This window comes from Pinus tabuliformis, chromosome 1_1, assembly GCF_031772625.1.
Source record: "Pinus tabuliformis cultivar Carrire ecotype Pingquan chromosome 1_1, CPIR1, whole genome shotgun sequence".
NCBI lineage: Eukaryota > Viridiplantae > Streptophyta > Pinopsida > Pinales > Pinaceae > Pinus > Pinus tabuliformis.
The window spans coordinates 504,992,697-504,999,906 of NC_142297.1; the positions used below are offsets into that span (position 1 = coordinate 504,992,697).

At 36.1% G+C, this 7,210-nt stretch overlaps 1 pseudogene; it reads left to right on the plus strand.

Moving 5' to 3' along the window:
* The first annotated feature begins 1,108 nt into the window (after positions 1-1,108).
* On the plus strand, positions 1,109-2,703 carry LOC149213990 (uncharacterized; annotated as a pseudogene).
* The last annotated feature ends 4,507 nt before the right edge of the window (positions 2,704-7,210 follow it).

The following is a 7,210-nucleotide window of genomic DNA, read 5'->3' on the forward strand; positions in this document are numbered from 1 at the left end:
GTGTCATCTATATGCCTGTCATTGAGCATAGGCTATCAAACGCTGTACTGTCCGAATTGATAAGTCCCGGGATTAGTTTATAGTTATATATTTATTTTATAGTTTAGTTATTTGTTTATTACCATTTCATATCTTAAATCATCCATTCATCCCGTTTACTTATAATCTTTGGGAAACTGGTCCCGTTATCCCCAGTCGGAGCCACTATTCCAAACGGAAAAGGAGCTGCACTAAGTTCCGGACCGGGTGGTTTCCCCGATGTTGTTGCAACGATTTTCGGGGCATCAACATAGAGGTCGACGACAGAAACTGTATAAGAATGCATTCTCATCTTCAAGACTTGGGGAGAGCTTTGGTAGTGAAAGAACCTAAGGTTCGTCTTTGGCGCTTAACAGACAACGCCTTCTGTAATGTGTCCGACCAATCATCTGTATGTCTTTGAAGCACTACACACTCGGTAGTGTTCTTAAATTTATGGTCAATTTAATATGTTTTTCATCTTTTGAATTATTATTGCTTCTAACAGTTTTCACTAAATAATTTAGGTACGCCGAATTAACTTACAAACATCAGGCATTTCTTTGGAAACTCATCTGGAGATGGGAAATCCTTTTGTTAATTTGCGCGGCTTGCAGCTGCTAAGAGTTCAAGGTGAATCGTGTGAAGGCATATCCAATCACTTGAGATTGTCAAATCTTCTATGGCTCCGGTGGGATTTCTCTTCAGTCAATCGGATCTCTGAACATGTTTTGGAAATTGTTTCTCTTTCAAATGGGTTCTCGGAAAGTGTTTCGGAAATTGCTTCTTCCTCACGTCTTGGGTGTTCAGAAGTTATTTCCTCTAATGGGTTGTGGGGTTACTTTTCTCTGCCTTCCTATATTCCAATAAAAAATTTTAGAATTTTGGAAATCTTTGGCCGCCAGATCCAATTGGAAACACTTTGGGAGAATGACTGAGGTAATTCTTTTGTTGCGTTCTGGTTATTTTCAGTGATTAAAAGTTTGTGTGTATATTTTTCTCCTTTCACTGGAGTAAGGGGTTTTTAAATTTAAAATGAACAATTGATTGTAGGCACCTATGCAGTTGAGAGAGTTGAATATTAATGTAGCCCATTTACAGTTGCCAAGGTCTACTGGGATGTTGAAGCACCTGGAAAAGATTGAACTGGGATGCACTATCGAAGCACTGCTAGAAGAATTCTTTCTTCTCCGCTCCCTGAAACATTTGAGAATGCGTGTAAGCATGAAGTTACTGCCAAATGCGATTGGGAATCTTTCAAGCCTCCGCCATCTTAACTTGACTGGTAGCTGCAATTTGGAAACGCTGCCAAACTCTTTTGGGAATCTTACAAACCTTCAATATCTTAGCTTGTATGGGTGCTCCCGTTTGGAAACGCTGCCACATTCCTTCGGGAGTTTAACTGGACTTAAACATCTCTATTTGAAGGGCTGCTCGCAGTTGATCCTCGGTGCAGAAATTCTAGGAAATATCAGAACGCTGGAAAGCTTAGACCATTCAGATTGTCAGAAAGTAGAAGTATTGCCTCCTCAGGTCACACGTCAGTGGTCCTTGGAAAAACTTTTCTTGTGGAATGCAAACCTTAAAGAATTGCCAAGAGATATTGGAAACTTAAGTAACTTGGAAATTCTGACAGTATCCTTTGAGGAATCCTCTATGGCAATGCTGCCTCCTTCGCTTGGTAAGCTAAAGAGCTTAAAGCACTTGAAATTCTTTGGCGGGATTTGGAAATGTTTGCCGGCCTCAGTTGCAAAGTCGAAACACGTGACAAATCTCAAAATAGATTGTGGAAGAATTGAGTATTTACCAGCAAGTTTAGGAGAGTTAAAGAGTACAGTTTTAAAAGTAACTAAATGTCTGCTGCTGCGGGAAATGTGATTTTGCAGGGTGGAAAATGTTGAGGGAAAAGATGCATCAGTACATCAGAGTGAGCACAGATTGTTGGACTCTGCTATTCCCAAGTGCATGTTTATTCGACTCAAACAGTTAGACCTGCACGGTACAAGAATAAAGGAATAATCTTTTGCGGAAGGCGTTTGCCCCAACCTTCGTCAGCTGGACATCAGCGATTGTTTAGAACTGGTGGAGGTTGGAGCATTGCCCACAACACTAATATTGCTGGACTTGCATGGTTGTGATGCATTGAAGCAAATAACAGGGTTTTGTGGTCTAGCAAAACTTAGAGAACTGGACATGAGAAAGTGTGAAGCAGTGGGGGTGTTGCCAGGTGCTGAAACGTTGATATCTTTGGTGCATCTCCGGGTTTTTGGATGTTGCAGTCTTAAGAGCATAAGGGGATTGGCACAGACAGCAAATCTTCGAATATGAAGCACCGAAGCTCCTCACAGCGATTCAATAGAATTTGAATTGTTTAAAGATTTGAAGTTGTGTAAAGAGGAGTTGCATGAACCGCAGGTGGACGGTAAAGATTCCAGGCTGCGAAACGAACAACACTTGGAAAATGAAAGCTTTTATGGCGAAAACGAATGGCAAGTAGAAGCCCAAGATTCTAAGGGGAGAAACGAACAGCGATGGGAGGTTGAAGCTTTCAGGCGGGGAAAAGAACAACAGTTGGACAGGGAAAACGAAGAGCATTCGGGGAATTTTATGGGGTTAACGAACCGTAGTCGGAGGAAGAAGATTTTGGGCTGGAAAATGAAGAGCAGTCTGAAAATTGGAAGTTGAAGATCTTCACAGGTTGGCGAGCGCACTGGGGTGGGCCGCTGACGCAGGAGCATCCGAATACCCTTAATCAAAAGTCAAAGTCAAAGCTATGGAGGAGGAGACATGCACAATCAGTGTAAATGGGGAGAAAATTCCTGTTAAAAACCAGCGAATGTGATGGAATTGATAAGTCGCGGAAAAAATTTAATTTAATATAATTATCTGAAATGTATGTGTGTTAAGAGATTTAAGCAATTTGTGAGAGGAAATCGTGAATCTGGGATGATCCACAACTTTGTAATTTCTCTATAAAGACTAATTTTATATAATTATGTAAAATGTACGTGTGTTACGAGATTTAGGCAATTTGTGATAGGAAATCGTGAATCAGATTCACAACTTTGTAATTTCTCTATAAAGACTCTGTGTGTAAGAAGAGATAGAGACGGACATGAAACTTATGTGTAAACAGATAGTGGATTCAATGTAGTCCAGAGGAGAAGTTGTGACTAAGACTAAAATGCCTTAGATTGTAATTATATTGTATATAATATAAATTATGTGTTATGTGGAATTCGTATGCGTGTGTGTTTATGTTCTATTGAGTTAATTCCTGTGTTATTGGTGCATGGATATCGCTGTAAGGATCGATGGCATGTAAAATTTAGGTTTCAAGTGGTTGTTGAAGTTCAAATGAGCTGTACTAAAAAATTCAATTATAAGTAAAATAATAATTAATAATGAAAAGGTTAAAATTAAACATTTTTTTTTGGTTATTAATGATTTAAACATCATAGATCTTATCAACAATTTTTAGGAATAAATTTTTCTTTAAGCTTTTCACTAAAAAAAGAGAGAGTTTTACATTTTGATGAATTTCATCTCTTTAAAAGTTGAAATAAATTTTTATTTTTATTTTTATTTATAATTATCTATATTATATTAATCGCATCTATATGAAAAAATGGTATAAATTTTTATTTCTTACTATTTTGTAAATTTAATACAAGCTTATTAAGAATTAAAATATGGTTTTATTTAGTTTTTGGTTTTTTATTCACTTATATCACTGTTTTGACATTATTACAAGTTAGTGTTTACATAGATGGTATTTTAAAAAATAAATTACAATATTTTATTTGTGATTTTCAATATCCAAGTTGTTTGCAAAGTAATTTAATAAACTTTATATAAGTAAATATAAAAAGAACACATGAAAAGTAATTTAAAAAAAACAATGTATCATATTTGTATTTTGATAAAAAGATCACATGAGAAGTAATTAAAAAAAAAAAACAATTTATGAGGTTTGTACTTTCAAGGTAAGTATGTTAATGAACTATATAGGTTCATGAAAATGAGGTGGTGAGTTTTGATTATGGGTGGTAGAGTTTGAGAATTTTTCACTATTGTGCAAAGTTTATAAGTGTTTTTTCAATGTTGATGTCATTGCTAAGGCCAGAGATGAGTGTCTTGATAGGGGTGTCACCTATTTTTTAGAAACGTTGTGACAGGAAAATCAACACAAATTGTGGCAAAAAGTCATTGATTTGGTGATAGTGGGACCTCACAGTGACTTCCTATTCTAGGTGCGAAATGGCAAGCCGACTTGAGGGGAAAATGCATTCCAAAAGCTACTCAAAATCCCAAATTTGTTATACCTCCAAAATGTATGGAAGACCATTGCAAAAGAATGAAAGACCATGCTTTCATCTATAAGTTCATAGGCGGTTTGCCTACTGAGAAGGAGTTGCAACGTTGGATATAATATAAATGGAAACCCAAGGGTGAAATGACTTAAGATTAGGATCGAAGGGTTTCTTTACTATAATTTTCTTGAATATGGAAGATAAGGCTAGGGTTTTTGAGAGAGGGCCCTATTTTTACAATAATGTAGGCTTATACATCCAACACTAGGAAGAATGTTTCGACCCAGATAAAGAAGAATTTTCGGCAGCTCCTGTAAGGGTAAGACTATATTCCCTTCTTGTCAATTTTTGGATCCTTGAAATTCTTGAGGGCATTGGAAATGTACTGGGACATTTGTCAAAGTGTTAAAAGTGACCATGAGGGGTAGAAATATGTCTTATGCTAATTTTATGTGTGTATATGAATATTTAGCAACCCTTGGCTAAATCTATTGATCTTGATTATTAGGGAGAAATCTATACTCAAACTTTAGATTATCAACATGTACATTTTCGATGTCGGCACTATCATGAACATGAACATCTATTCAGAGACTGCTTGATTCAGAAAAAGGAACAAGAATACTTGGATCTATGGGAAATGAGGGTTTTACAAAAGTTATAGCATGACAACAGAACAACTAAGTAATAAATATGCAATCTCAACTGAAAATGGAGGACAAAAATGCTTTTTTGGCTTTAGAGAAAATGGAGGAAGAACCGATTATAAACACTCCAAATGATGTTCCTATGCTAGAATAGGCCACAAATTTGTTGCTAGAGGAACAACCACAAAAACAAAAAACATTGAATGGTGAAGTAGAGGATGGGGGTTTTGAATATTATCTCAATTTGTTTGGAATTGAAGAAGTAATCCTACTAACTAAGGAAAATTTTGGATCTATTTCAGTGGGAAAAAGTATATTGGTTGAACTTATAAATGATTGTGCGGAGAGAGATTTAACAGAATTATCTAAGGAACAAGGGGAGCAATATGCACAATCATATATTGATTGGAAAACTAAACAACGATAAAATTCTCCAAATAGAAATGGGTTTTGCTCTGCATATGATTTGAAGGAAAAAAGTAAAGATTTATTGACTAAAAACTTGATGAAAGATTCTAAATGGAAGGGAAGGAAATTGAAGCGAGAATTGTTGCAAGATGTTGGGGAGGAGTTATTAAACTTAGAACAAGCAACTGTGATTCCAAAATTTTTCTCATCTTCCCAAAAATCCTTACAATTAAGATTATCACATGCAATATACGGGGCTTAAACAACAAAGGGACGCAACATTATCTTAGGGATATGATTAAGAATGAGAATTCGATTGTAGTTATTTTGTAGGACACTAAACTTTCTTGGGATATTATGTTCAAAATTAGTGATAGTTGTTGGAAAGGTTGTTAGGTTATGGATCTAGATGCTTAAGACAGCGTGGGAGGGCTGGCAATTTTATGGAATCCTTCAGAAGTTGTTTTTCAAGATTGGTTGGAAAGACCTTGAATTATGACAGGTCGATTTCGCTACCTTGGGACAAAGGAGTTAGTAGCTTTGATAGTGGTGTATGGTCCACCTACATCCAGAAAAAAATCCAAGTTTTGGGAAGATTTTGTTTCATAATAGGCATATCATAGATTCATTATGGATATGAAGTGGGGATTTTAATCTAATTCGATCCCTAACAGAGAAGAAGGGGGGTCTTCACAAGCTGTACTTTGAATCAGTCTCCTTTGATGGATTCACTGAGCGACTGAAGTTATTGGGCATACCTACTATTAATGGAACCTATACTTGGAACAATAGAATATACACTAACTAGCTAGTCATTTGGATCAGTTTTTTGTCTCTGAGGAAGTCTTGCATAAAGATATTTTTGTTGTAGAATCCATCTTGCCTCGTCTTGGGTCAAATCATTGGTCGGTCCAGTTAGAATTGGACTTGAAAGAAGCACCATGAAATAGACCATTTCGTTTTGAAAGATTTTGGTTGCAGGTGCCAAATTTTGTGGAAAAACTAAAATGTTGGTGGGAGGTGTTAACAATGACAGGTAGGAATAAAATGCATGCATTTCAATTGAAGCTTTGAAAGTTGAAAGGTCAAATCAAATTATGGAATAAATAAGAATTCAGGAACATTTTTGAAGACAAATTAAAATTAGAAGCTTAGATGCAAGGGATGCAACAATGTATGATTTTGGAAGGAAGAACTACAAAGCTAATGGTTGGGGAGGGTATTACTCTGCATCAATTGGAACAATGCATGCAACTGGAATAAATTCTTAGGAAATAGAAGTCATGGGTTCAATGGCTAAAGGAGGGGGAATGATTTTTTTTTCTTTTCATAATTCAATGTTGTAGCATCGTCACAACAATTGGAATTTTTCCCTCACAGGTAAAGATGGTGCCCATAAACTTTTGCATTTAGATATAGAACATGAATTGGTGGATTATCATAGAAGTATTTTATCTGGGACCTCTTATAATTGGAAATCAAACATCAATACAATTGTAGAATGTTTTCCTAAGATTATTAATAAAGAGAAAAACATGGTGTTAATGAGACCTATCTCTTTCCATGAGGTCGAGGTATTGGTGATGGAAATGCCACAGAATAAATCGTCGAGACCAGACAGATTTACTTCTGACTTTTATAAAGTGTGTTGGGCCTTTTTAGGTCATGAGGTTCCTGAGCTTGTGGAGGAGTCCCATCAAACTCAATTTCTATGGGCAGGCCTAAATGCTACCTTTCTTACACTAATACCTAAATTTGGACATTCAGAGGACTCCAATGGATTTCAACCTATAACATTATGTAATGTTATCTACAAGGCGATAT